Source organism: Phyllobates terribilis, unplaced genomic scaffold (genome assembly GCF_046119375.1).
Source record: "Phyllobates terribilis strain yellow unplaced genomic scaffold, ASM4611937v1 Scaffold_47__1_contigs__length_9908305, whole genome shotgun sequence".
Taxonomy (NCBI): Eukaryota; Metazoa; Chordata; class Amphibia; order Anura; family Dendrobatidae; genus Phyllobates; species Phyllobates terribilis.
In genome coordinates this window covers 8514924-8529805 of record NW_027362807.1, presented here as the reverse complement: position 1 = coordinate 8529805, position 14882 = coordinate 8514924, and positions in this window count along the sequence as shown.

Here is a 14882-nt window from a genome sequence, read left to right as displayed (position 1 = left end):
GCGCGTGTACAAGGCGTAAGGAGCAGAGCCGCACGTGTACGAGGTGTACAGATCGTAACTGTGTGTACGGAGTGGAGCCATGTATGTGCAAGGTGTACGGAGCGGCCAATAGCAAAGCCCTCGAGGTGTGATGAACATACGAACCCCTAAAATGACCCCATTTCGGACACTGTACCCACGAGGGAAGTCCTCTGAGGGTGTAATGGTTCTTACGTTCTTATCCCACAGGTGTCTCACTGATTTCTTTACCACTCGGTTGTGTGTAAATAATATTACATTTGCTCAGAGCCGCAGCGAGGGCTTCAACCAGGGGTGGACACACCGCCGATGCAGCCGCACCCCGGCCCAGAGGTGAAGGGGGGCCCATGCAGGAAGAAGGGTAGTGCTCTTGATGATTTTTGATACCCTGGGCAGAGTGCGGCCATTGAAAAATGGGGCATGTCATGCAGGAGAGAGGCCGCTTGCCAATGAACGCTTCCCCATCAGACTGATAAGAGCGCTCATTGACTGCTGTCTGTCCTCCTGCAGGGTCTTACAGTGGGTTTTCTGTCTCCTGCTGTTCCTTTCCCAGCAGAATTTCCTCTAAGAGTAGGGGGTTGGGGAGGAGAGTCCACAGCATTGGACATCACACAGGGGCAGGAAGGTGAAATCAGTCCTGTCTGCTGTGTCCTCCTCCTCCACAGTGGGTTCTGCAGCCCTCTCCAGAAGACAGCAATATCATAAAAGATTAGTATAGGAGTGTATGTATATGTGTGCAGGGCTGGCACCAGGAATTTCAGGCCCCATGCTGGCAAAAACTTTTTAGGCACCCTGGAGACTCCGCCCAGGCTCCACCTCCACTCCTCGAACCTTCCACAGTCACACTGCCCACTCTTGGAAAAACTCCACTTCTGCACCACATCCTTATCAATCACACATTAAGGGTATGTGCCCACGCTCAGGAGGCGCCTGCGGCCCCGAAGCTGCGGGATAGCCGTGCGGCTTCTGCCCTCATTTTATGCAATTGAGTGGTGCAATTTTTTTTTTTAGTACATGTGGAGTTTCCTCATAGAAGTTAGACTGTGGAGAAAGTCCACATGTGGACCCGCAAGAGAAATTGACATGATGCGGGTCTGAAAGACGCGACGCATGCCAGTTTTCGTGGGTCATCCATTGGTGCACAGAGTCGCATAGTGGACATGGGATTTCTAGAAATCCTATCCACTATGCTGTAACACCTGGCCGCTGCAGGTTTGTTCCTGCATAAGCTGCAGTGTCAAACCCACAGCAGCTCCTGACCATGTGCACATACCCTAACAATTCCCATAGAACACCAGATCACATACAGTGCCTTATGAAAGTATTTGGCCCCCTTGAACTTTTCTAACTTTTGCCACATTTCTGGCTTCAAACGTAAAGATATAAAATTCAAATTTTTTTCTGAAGAACCAACAACAAGTGGGACGAAATTTATTGGATATTTTAAACTTTTTAAAAAATTAAAAAAGTGGGGCGTGCAATATTATTCGGCCCCTATACTTTCAGTGCAGCAAACTCCAGAAGTTCAGTGAGTATCTCTGAATGATCCAATGTTGTCCTAAATGACTGGTAATGATAAATAGAATCCACCTTGTGTAATCAAGTCTCCGTATAAATGCACCTGCTCTGTGATAGTCTCAGGGTTCTGTTTCAAGTGCAGAGAGCATCATGAAGACCAAGGATCACACCAGGCAGGTCCGAGATACTTTTGTGGCGAAGTTTAAAGCGGATTTGGATACAAAAAGATTTCCCAAGTTTTAAACATCTCAAGGAGCACTGTGCAAGCGATCATATTGAAATGGATGGAGTATCAGACCACTGCAAATCTACCAAGACCCGGCCGTCCCTCTAAACTTTCATCTTGAACAAGGAGAAGACTGATCAGAGATGCAGCCAAAAGGCCCATGATTACTCTGGATGAAATGCAGAGATCTACAGCTGAGGTGGGAGAGTCTGTCCATAGGACAACAATCAGTCGTACACTGCACAAATCTGGCCTTTATGGAAGAGTGGCAAAAAGAAAGCCATTTCTTAAAGATATCCATAAAAAGTATCATTTGAAGTTTGCCACAAGCCACCTGGGAGACACACCAAACATGTGGAATAAGGTGCTCTGGTCAGATGAAACCAAAATCAAACTTTTTGGCCACAATGCAAAACGATATGTTTGGCGTAAAAGCAACACAGCTCATCACCTTCAAAACACCATCCTCACTGTCAAACATGGTGGTGGCAGCATCATGGTTTGGGCCTGCTTTTCTTCAGCAGGGACAGGGAAGATGGTTAAAATTGATGGGAAGATGGACGGAGCCAAATACAGGACCATTCTGGAAGAAAACCTGTTGGAGTTTGCTAAAGACCTGAGACTGGGACGGAGATTTATCTTCCAACAAGACAATGATCCCAAACATAAAGCAAAATCTACAATGGAATGGTTCAAAAATAAACATATCTAGGTGTTAGAATGGCCAAGTCAAAGTCCAGACCTCAATCCAATCGAGAAACTGTGGAAAGAGCTGAAAACTGCTGTTCATAAACGCCCTCCATCCAACCTCAATGAGCTCGAGCTGATTTGCAAGGAAGAATGGGCAAGAATTTCAGCCTCTCGATGTGCAAAACTGATAGAGACATACCCCAAGTGACTTGCAGCTGTAATCGCAGCAAAAGGTGGAGCTACAAAGTATTAACTCAAAGGGGCCGAATAATATTGCACGCCCCACTTTTCAGTTTTTAATTTTTTAAAAAAGTTTAAAATATCCAATAAATTTTGTTCCACTTCACGATTGTGTCCCACTTGTTGATTCTTCCCCCAAAAATTAGAATTTTATATCTTTATGTTTGAAGCCAGAAATGTGGCAAAAGGTAGAAAAGTTCAAGGGGGCCAAATATTTTCACAAGGCACTGTACATAGCAGCAGCTTTTGTTTTGGACACAAGATTTTGTAAGCTGCCGCCACGACAAGGTAGACTCTTCTGGCAGGGCCCTACTCTACTCTAACCTATTAAACATTTCTTAAAATATCCAGTACTCTATTTAGGTATATTTTTCTTTAAGGGAATGTGTCACATACATTTTTTCAAATAATATCACATACAAAGGGACAAAAACCATCACACCATGGCCGGACCACATATTACCACCACATAGTAACCGAACACCACATGCAAGGAACAAATACCACCACACCATGACCAGACCACATATTACTACATACAAGTAATACTATATACAAGGAACATAGAATTAAACCTCATACTCTTGTTCATGCATATTTGTATCCCACCCTGTATATAAACTGTTTATTGCAGGAAATTTGTGTGAAAACCACCGATGTTAGGAAATACACCCACATCTGATCTGGTGCAAAGCATAATATCCTGGCAAAGGATCATAGAGCCGCAGATATACCGAGCATTATCAATCATATCAACGGGAGGCAAATAGATGCATCATTGTAAAACAGACGAAAACAAGTATGTACAAAACACTGGTGAGATTACTGTAGAACATTGCAATGGTGAATCAGATTAGATGGAGCATACAAATCCATGCTATCCAGAAGTTGGATGTATAACAGATCAATTGCAATGGGATACGTCTGCATAGAGTCTGATGCAAAACTTGATCGTGAGGCTATAGGTATAGCAAGCATTTCTATCTGTATCAATGAAAAACAGATTGTCATGGAAATATTGAAAATCTTTTCTTCTCCCCTGTCATAAATATTAAGAAGTCTCTCTCCCAGACTCCTCTTCCCTCCTCCCCTATATTACTTGTCCATGGGAGAAGAGCTGACACTTTGGCCAGTGGCCTCTATGCAAATCAACACACACATGAGAAGGGCCTTATAAGCAAATGCTGGCCCAAAAGGTGCTACCAAACCCAATTAACACAGGCTTGTGATAGATTTACAGCTAACTGAGAAGGTTGTATTCCCAGTGCTTCAAAGGGAATGTAACAAAGCCCTGCAGACGGCCCAAGCCAATATGGAATAACTAAAGTTCCATATGTCCGATAATAATGGGGCCTATATTTTGGATGGCAGGGTCAGCTAAGGAATAATATGGATATTTTCCCGTCTCTGTAAGCCTCTCTGGGGAGCTGTGCCGCAAAAGTAACAAAATAGAAGATGGCAGCTATACCGTGTGTGGTCTCTGGAGAAAGGTAAAATCACAACAGAACATATGGAGTCACTTTTGGGCCTCTGCGATCAACCCACGATAAGTTATCGCAAAAAAAAAGATATCTAATAAAAATATAAAGGCTAGAGACTAGCCCCCGTGATGTCATCACAGGGGGTATGTGGGCAGGTCTCCCATTAGGCATAAAAGAATCCACGGAGGATAGATCAGCACTTATGTTGGAAGTTACATATTTTGTGTAGCACGGGTCACATTCGCTGAACAGGATCGGAGTGCTTCTCTCCAACTATACTGAGTCGTCCCTGCGAGCTGTATAGAGTAAGTTGAGAATTGGAAGACAACAGTAATGTGTTGCCTGACAAAGGTTTTCTATAGAGTGTCATGTCCGCTTTATGAGATGTTACTATCCCTGTCAGGAAAATATCCAGAAATGGAGTGGAAATCAAAGGTTCGCTGACAGTGGATTTTAAATTTAAGGAATAAGAATTCAAATACACTTAACTGGGGGTCACCTCACCATACCAAAAGTACATCATCAACATATCTACCAAACCAAAAAATGTGCTCAAAAAATGGATTATCATCAGAAAAAATGTAAATTTCTTCCCACCACGACATGTACAGCATAGCCAAAGATGATGAGAATTTGGAGCCCATGGGGACTCTAAGTACTTGTAAATAATATTTAGAATCAAACATAAAATTGTTGTGGGACAACAAATATTTTATGTTATAATGAACCTTTTTAAATTCACAGAATATCCACTATATTTATTTAAATGGTGTTGAACGGCAATGATGGCCAATGCGTGAGGGCTGGAGGAATACAGGTTGACAACATTGCTGGTGACAAACCTATATTCTTTCTGCCACACGAACCTGTCAAAAACCCTCAGGACAGACGTAGTATCTTTCACATAGCCTGGTGTTTGAATAACCAGAGGATACAAATGTTCACCAGCCATTGGCTTAAATTCTCATTCAATGAACCCATACCCAAGATAATAGGGCGAAGGGGGGGGAGAGATACCCTTTTGTGTTTTGGGGAGCCCATGAAAAATGGGATAATCGGGTAACTGCCAGCGCTGAATTTTGTTATTAAACCCCGACAAATAAATGCCTTCCTCCAGAATAGTGGACAACATTGTTTTATACAAATTGGTAGGATTCATAGAGACCACCGGAGCAGATTTCATATATCAACAGTTCTAATAGCACATACTCCGGGGCATCAAAACATTGTGTCCATAGAGAATAATGATCTCACACATTTTTCTTTCTTTGGTCTTGTAAAAGTTAATTATTCTGTAAGGGGTGGAAACAGACAGAAACCCCTTAATATGCGTGAAGCCTTCTGGATCTGACGTGTAAATACTAAATACCCTTCGGGTAATGAATTTCCGCAATGACCTGTTTTACATCTATTGATGAAATTCATACTGGTTTATTCCCAGCAGACATCTATATGGTGACATTCCAGGTTTTCTGAATTTATTTTGTGTTTTTCTGGTTATTATTTGCCGGTGTACTTATTTGCCTTTCTGTATATTGCGCTATCATCGCTGATTCATCTTCGCAGAACGCACATAAATGATGCAAATATCTTATAGATTTTTCAGCAATGACGGAGTATTTCCATTGCAATGTTCTGCAGCTTATTTATCTTCCATTTCTCATATATTTATTTTTGTCAGTTTTTTCGCAATATAATCCAATGATTTGTTTTTCGTTGATAGATAGAAATTCCCGCTACATCCACAGCTTCACGATTCAGTTCTGCATCAGATATTTGTTTTTGTCAGTTTTATTATAATGTAATTACCTGTTTTTCGTTAATACAGATAGAAATGCTTGCTCCATCTATAGCCTCATGATCAGGTTCTCCATCAGACTCTATGCAGACGTCTCCCATTGCCATTGATCTGTTATACATCCAGCACTTGGATTTCATGGATTTGTACGCTCCATCTAATCTGATTCGCCATTACAATGCTCCACAGTAATCTGATTCGCCATTACAATGCTCCACAGTAATCTGATTCGCCATTACAATGCTCCACAGTAATCTCACCAGTGTTCTGTACTTGTTCTCGTCTGTTTTACAATGATGCATCTATTTGCCTCCCGTTGATATGACAGATAATGCTCGGTATATCTGCGGCTCTATGATCCTTTGCCAGGATATTATACTTTGCACCAGATCAGATGCAGGTGGATTTCCTTGTAAATCTTCTACTATATAATCAATTTTGATTTGCATAATTTTTTTCCCCTTTATATGTTCATTGTTATAGGTTTATAGTCTCTCCATATTGGTTATTGTGCATATTATTTTATATTATATTCTTACGTGTGTCAGATCGATAAGAACAATATTTGTATTCACAATTTAGACATTGATGCGTTTTCTCTGTTTATTGGACATTGTTATTGCGATGCTCTATACTGAATCTATCATCAATCTCATGTATACATGTTCCTGTCCCTCTATAATCAGTATATCCTCCCACCTTCCGTTGCTATAGTTGATGGCATTTGTGATGTTCTGACCCTGTGATCTCACACCTGTACACTTAATCCCGGTGTTGTGTTCCTATATGGGATAATCCCCTGGCAGCTAACACCGGTGGTCTTCACACAAATGTCCTGCAATAGACAGTTTATATACAGAGGGGGATACGGATATGCATGAACAAGAGTATGAGGTCTAATTCTGTCTTATTTTTCACCATCATGGTATTTTGCATTTCTGGCTTGTTGTGTGACGCTTGCAATGATCACCTTGTCTGTATTTGATCTCGTTGCCTTCAATGTGAACTGTGGCTGGGATTTTCTTGTCACCTTTTGCATGTCTAATTGATTTCTCATTTCATGTCATGTGACTCCATTGTGCTTGTATCTATATGACTTCATTGTCCTTTTCTCATCTGCTATAACTAAGGGCGCAACCCTAGCGTCAGAAACACGTAAGAATTTTACTTTTTTTTTTTTTTTAAATGATACATTTTTTTCATATTTTACCTGTTGGAGTGCCGATTTTCTCCTTTTCGTTTTCTTCATATGTCTGTGCTCACCAGCCGGACCGGCACCCTTCAGTGGACTATCTTCACCCTGTTTGGATTCAGCGTTGTAGCTCCCTAACCCTCCCTCCTGTTTCTTCACAATATTGTAACACGTATCCTAGGCCTCGATGTTCCCCATACAAACTTGCTCTTAGAATTGTTGAGACGGGAGAAAAAGGTATGAGGAACGCAGACCGGAACGGTCTGAAATATATAAAGAAGATCTGGTAAAATGTCCATTTTGATCACACTAATACGACCAAACCAGGACAAGGGTTTCAAGTTATAATTCATTCGATTTTTAACCATTTGTTCAAGGATGGGGGATATCATTTAAACAATACAGATCATCCAAGTTCCCCAGAATTTGTATACCCAGGTACTTAATTGTGTCTTTTTGCCACTTAAAGGGGAAGTTAGAAATTAGTTATTGGGTCAGTTCAGGGTTAAAAGTTATGTTCATGGCTTCTGTTTTAGAGTAGTTGACTTTAAAATTGCTTACATGGCCGAGATATTCGAATTCCTTTATTATAGAGGGAAATGAGATCATTGGGTTTGAAACATAGAGCAACAAGTCGTGTGCATGTAGAGATAGTTTATGGTGATGTGAGTCTATAGTAACTCCACTAATATCTGGATTTTTGTGTAATGCTACCACGAAATGTTCCATCACCAATGTGTATAGGAGAGGTGATAAAGGGACACCCTTGTCTCGTCCCCTTTTTAATAGAAAATGTGTCAGATAGAAGGCCGTTTACCCTATCGCTTTAGGGTCAGTGTAGAAGGATAGAATTTTAGATAACAAGAAAGAGTCCAACCTAATTTGTGGTAGGGCGCTCTTCAAGAAAGTCCAATGCACTGTGTCGAACGCTTTTTTAGCGTAGACAGAAACCAGGTACATTGGGATCCCCTGTTTTTTGCATGTGAAATTAACGTTTTATTTTTATTATCACAAGCTTCTCTGCCCTTGAAGCCAACCTGATCGTTGCTGACAATTGAGGGTAGATAGTGGGAGAGCCATGATGTAATCACTTTAGAGAATATTTTGACGTCTACATTATTTAATGATATTGGATGAATATTAGGGCAGGTATTTGGTCCTTTTCCAGGCTTTGATAAAACTGTTATATGAGCCTTAAGTGATTGGGGGTCAAAAGGGGGAGTCTTCTGAGATATTATCAAACACTTTGGCTAAAAATGGTAATAACTGGGGGGAAAACATCTTATAAAATCTATTATTGAATCCATCTGGCCCAGGGGTCTTCCCGACAGGGAATGATTTATTGGCCTGTCCTATCTCTTGTTCAGTGAAAGCTTTGTCTAGTATCTCCTGCTCAGGGGTCTGTAAGGAAGGAACGGCAGTGTCCATAATATATTTGTCATTTTTAGTTTCAAGAATATTAGGTGGCATGTCGTGGTATTGTCCATGAATATTATATAGCGAACTATAAAAGAAACTAAATTCTTCCGCTATGTCAATGGGGTTATGAGTTTCTGGCCTGGGTGCCCCTTTTATTTTGGATACGTATGTCCTTTACACGTGTGGATGTAACCTCCTTGCCAATGAGCAACCACATTTATTTGCAAATTCGTACGAGAACCTTCACATGTGATCTTGGCATTTTGTATACGTTTGATTTAGTAAAGACCTTCGCTCCTTTCTTTTTTTCAATCAGATCATTTTTATTTTACAAAACAAAGAATTACCAACATTTTCTTTTTTTTAAATAAACTTTGACAAAAAAAATAAAAATAAAACCAGTAACAATACAAGAACCAGTTTACAATGATATAAATCCCAATATCGCTCTATAGTGCAATGGTTTGGAACAGTAATTTTACATTTGTACATAAATATCTGAATACTTCCTGACTGCTTATTTTTTTCCCTATTGAGACATTAATAGAAAATGAATATATCTAAGAAGGGGCAATTGTGTGGACTGAGACAATTATTATTTGCTGACACCTTGGGTATAAGGATATACATTCCTGGTTTACTGTAAGGAAATGGACAAACGATCCAGTATAGTATTTCTGTGAAGGTTCTTTGAAGCAATACATGGGGTAATTAACCATTGCTCCCATATTTGTATGAATTTCTTGAGAGCGTTCCTTTAATATAAGATCCACTTTCCAACCATAGAGTGTTATTTATCCTGGATTTTAGTTCTGTTATCATTGGAGGAGAATTGTCTATCCAATGTATTTCCAACAACTTTCTGGCTTGGAATAATATTCTTGAGCGACCTATTGCCATATGGAGTCTGGATCTACGTCTTCTCCCAGGAGTCCTAGGATACAGATTTTAGGTTGCAACTGAAGTTGATTCCCAAATACAGATAGTACAAGAGCAATCACCCCCTTCCAGTAGTCGCCAATATTCCCACATCATATGCATCAGGTGGGCGTCATTTTGACCACATCTAGGACATGTGTCATCCGTTTCTATTTCAATTTTAAATAAAATACTTGGGGATCTATATACTCTATGAATGAGAAGAATTCGGGACAATCTTTGTGACTCTGACAATAAAAGATTCGGTGTCAAATCCAGTATTTCCCCCATTGCTCCTCAGATAACGGACCCACATCCTCCTCCCATTTTGTCTTAACTATCAATATTATACAAATGTAGGGCCAGTAACTGCCTATAAAAAAAGGCCCCGTCACACTTAGCGACGCTGCAACGATCCCGACAACGATACGACCTGTCAGGGATCGTTGCTGCGTCGCTATGTGGTCGCAGGTGAGCTGTCAAACAGGCAGGCTCACCAACGATCAGGGGAGCAGCGACATGGTGGAAAGAATCTTTCCACGATGTCCTGCTCCTGGTTACGAGCCTGCTGGAGCAGGAGCAGGCTGGTAACTATGGTAAACATCGGGTAACTAGGGGCACACGCGCTCCTAGTAACCCGTTGTTTATCATGGTTACCACTCTGCTACAGTGAGCGGGAGGTTACCGCTCACTTTAGCAGGCTCGTAACCATGATAAACAACGGGTTACTAGGAGCGCGTGTGCCCCTAGTAACCCGATGTTTACCATAGTTACCAGCCTGATCTCTGCTCCCGCTGGTCACACACAGCGATGTGTGCTGACCAGCGGGAGAGCAACGACCAAAAAATGGTCCAGGACACTTTGCAGCGATCAGCGACCTCACAGCAGGGGCCTGATCGCTGCAAAGTGTCACACATAGCGACATCGCTGGTGAGGTCGCTGTTGCGTCACCAAAACCGTGACACAGCAGCGATCTCGCTATGTGAGACGGGGGCTTAAGGGTTATTAGACATTTTGAATCCATTGCTTTAGCAATGGTATCTATTGGGTGATGTCTATCAATCAGTAGGACGTTTATTCTAGTACCCCTATCCTCCCACTCACTAATATTATTTAGTTTCTGTTGCTCTGGTAAGTTATAGTTGTGCCATAAAGGAGTATAATTTGTGTACTTTCCAATCCCCAGAATATTTTTACCCCTATCCCACACCTTATATATTAACTTTAGTGTAGGACATTTTAACTAATTTTCTGAACAAGGCCCCATATCTAGTACCGAGAATGGAAGCTTCCACTTGGTTCCTTCCATAAGTAAATGCCCTGAAATTACACAATATTTTTGAGTACCCCATCCATGAAACTACTTTAGCTCCCTTCTAGCGTTAAGCAGGTCTGCGTATACCTGGAGGGAAGCAGATCGTTTATGTTGTTTGTCAAGGAGATCAATCCGCTCAAGCAAATGAGACTTTAGCTGTTCTCTCCTTTTTTTTTAGCTTTTATCTATGTTTTATTATTATACATCTGAGGACACATGTGAGTGCTTCCCATTTAAATGATAAGGCAGTTTCATCATGCTCATATATTTGAAGGAGTCTATAGTCTCAAGAAGGTCTGAGCACAGAGTGAGTCTTTCAGCAGATTATCATTTAGGTTCCAACATCTGAAGCCTTGGTGGAGTCCGGCATAGTCAGATCTATAATACAACAGGAGATGCGTGTCTCTGTCTTTATAGACCTTTATAGATTGCGCAAGTGCGACACGCCTGCGCAGACCGGCTCCAGACAGAAGCAGGCATGGAGCCGTTGCAGGTAAGAGGAGTGTGTATGGAGTCGGAGATCACGGTATGCGTAGACACTGAACGCATACCGCGATCTCCGGTGCCATACTTACATACTTACCTGACCGGGAGGAGCGTTGCCGCGGCGCCTCTCTTCGCCGGAGACCGAGGCAGGAGTGAAGGTGTCGGAATCAGCACATGCACATAGCGCTATTTGCAGTGTGTCTTCATTAAGTGTTTATTTTTTTGTATGTGTGCAGCGTGAAAGGGATGAGGGGTGCCATACATACCAGGATTGGGGGATGAGGGGTACCATGCATACCAGGATGAGGAATGGGGTGCCATGCATACCAGGATGAGGGGTACCACACATACCAGGATTGGGGGGGTGAGGGGTGCCATACATACTAGTATAGGGATGAGGAGTGCCATGCATACAAGGGCATACAAGGATTGGTGGGTGAGGGGACCATACATACCAGGATTGGGGGGTGAAGGGTGCCATACATACCAGAATAGGGATGAGGGGTACCATACATACCGGATAGGGATGGGGTACCATGCATACCAGGATAGGGACGAGGGGTACCCTACATACCAGGATAGGAATGCGGGGTACCATGCATACCAGGATGAGGGATGGGGTGCCATGCATACCAGGATAGGAATGCGGGGTACCATGCATACCAGGATAGGGATGGGGTACCATGCATTCCAGAATAGGGATGAGGGGTACCATACATACCGGAGAGGGATGGGGTACCATGCATACCAGGATAGGGACGAGGGGTACCCTACATACCAGGATAGGAATGCGGGGTACCATGCATACCAGAATAGGGATGAGGGGTACCATACATACCGGATAGGGATGGGGTACCATGCATACCATGATAGGGATGAGGGGTACCATACATACCAGGATAGGAATGCAGGGGGTACCATGCATACCAGGATGAAGGGTACCATGCATACCAGAATAAGGATGAGGGGTAAAATGCATACCAGTATAGGGACGAGGGGTGCCATGCATACCAGTATAGGGATGAGGGGTGCCATGCATACCAGTATAGGGGATGGGGTGCCATGCATACCAGGATAGGGATGAGGAAGCCACATATACCATGATTGGGGATGAGGCGTGCCATGCATACCAGGATGAGGGATTGGGTGCCATGCATACCAGGTTTCTGGGATGAGGAAGTCATACATACCAGAATTGGGATGAGGGGTGCCATGTATACCAGGATGAGGGATGAGGTGTTATGCATACCAGGATAGGGATGAGGGGTACCATGCATACCAGGATGAGGGGTACCATGCATACCAGAATAGGGATGAAGGGTACCATGCATACCAATATAGGGATGAGGGGTGCCATACGTACCAGGATAGGGGATGGGGTGCCATGCATACCAGGATAGGGATGAGGGAGCCATATATACCAGGATTGGGGATGAAGCGTGCATTGCATACCAGGATAAGGGATTGGGTGCCATGCATACCAGGTTTCTGGGATGAGGCCATACATACCAGAATTGGTATGAGGGGTGCCATGCATACCAGGATGAGAGGTACCATACATACCAGAATAGGGATGAGGGGTACCATGCATAGCAGGATAGGAATGAGGGGCACCATGCACACCAAGATGAGGGATGGGGTGCCATGCATACCAGGATTGGGGGATGAGTGGTGCCATGAATACCAGGATGAGGGATTGGATAACATACATACCAGGATTGGGATGAGGGGTGCAATGTATACCAGATTTGGAATCAGGGGTGCCATGCATACCAAGATTGGGGATGTGGGATGCCATACATACCAGGATAGGGATGAGGGGTGCCATGCATACCAGGATGAGGGATTGGGTACCATACATACCAGGATTGGGATGAGGGGTGCAATGTATACCAGATTTGGAATGAGAGGTGCCATGTATACCAAGATTGGGGATGTGGGGTGCCATGCATACCAGGATTGGGGATGAGGGGTGCCATGCATACCAAGATTGGGGGATGAGGGGTGCCATGCATACCAGGATTGGGGATGAGGGGTGCCATGCGTATCAGGATGGGGATGAGGGATGCCATGCATACCAGGATGGGATGGTGGGGACAGGATGGGGGCAGCAGAAATACCAGGAGGGGGGCAGCACATACCAGCATGGGAGACCATATACCAATAAAAATGCTTGCCACCTGGGCATAGAACGGGTTCAATAGCTAGTTACAATATACAGGAGCATGATCTGACCATACAGCAGTTCCTATCTGAGATGTAGGTTGCCATGTAGGCAAGTGACGGCTAATTAAGAAAAGGACTATATGGCTATGCATATTGTGTAAAGGAGAATAATAGGTATAATCCTTTATGTCTGGATGTAGTCTGGATGTAGTATCCTCCATACATCGCCCGGTTGAGACCAAAGCACAATTAGCAAAGCTTTTGTGTGTGTTTTAGATTGGTGACTCCAGCCCCGGGACGCGTCTAAAGAAGGATCCAAGACAAAATTAAAGTCACCTCCAATGATGATAAGGTCCTCCGCAAAATATTTTAGTTTGTTTAAATAATGACGGCATGTATTCATTTGGTCACAATTAGGGAGATAGAAGTTTGCCAAAGTCAAAATTTTGGAGTAGATGGAGATCTTAACAAACACGTACCTCCTCTCCGTGTCAGACAGTGTTTCTACAATAGTATGCAGCAGTGATCTGTGGCGGCCTATACTCAGCACCTTAGACTTCAAAACTGCATTTTTCTGGGACGCCAAGATGAATAATATCTATTAGTAATCTGAGGTACAGTATATAATCGCCTCTAAAGTGCGACTCCTGAAGAAAGAGAAAATGTACGTGCTGTTTATACCTGTGATAAAACACTTGAGCTCCTTTCTCTGGAACATTAAGTCCTCTGACATTCAATGAACAAGTTTTGAGTTGTGCCATATTATATGAAAAAAAGGGGGAATGGAAGAGAGAAAGGTAAAGAGAAAAGATGAAGTATAGATGGTAGATAGTAACATCTACCTCTCAGTGTCTAAGAAGTATAGATTATGAATATATCAAAACAGTAGGAAATTGCGAAACAAGCAGATCCCAATGCAAGTCCCTAACTGGGGGTTGTCTTTACAGGCGCAAGTCAAACTTTCAGTCCTAGGGTTCCTATCAGGTGGAACCATGGAATATAAAGCAAGTAATGTAATACAGCCTGATATTACAGTAGTATCATGTGAACTCAACTTATATGCCGGTCTAAGATCTTATATGAACTTAGACATTCTATATAGTGGAAGAGTGGCACCTAATGCTCTATATAGATATATCTAATTATATGCTTAAAGAAATAAGTAAGCATCGGCAAACTGTCTCTCATCAGGGAAGACAAGATTCATTTCAGGAGCTCATATGATTGGCAGGTTCCTTTCCCATCTGGCTGCATCACCATCAAGTTCCTGATCCATTGAACGCCTTCTGTGACGTGCTGGAACTCTCTGTGGCAATGGTGGAGCAGGTGGCCAGTCAGATATATGGAATGTCCAGGGCATCACAAATAAGTCTCATGTTGCTTGGATCTTAGAAAATATACAGCCGGAATGGGAA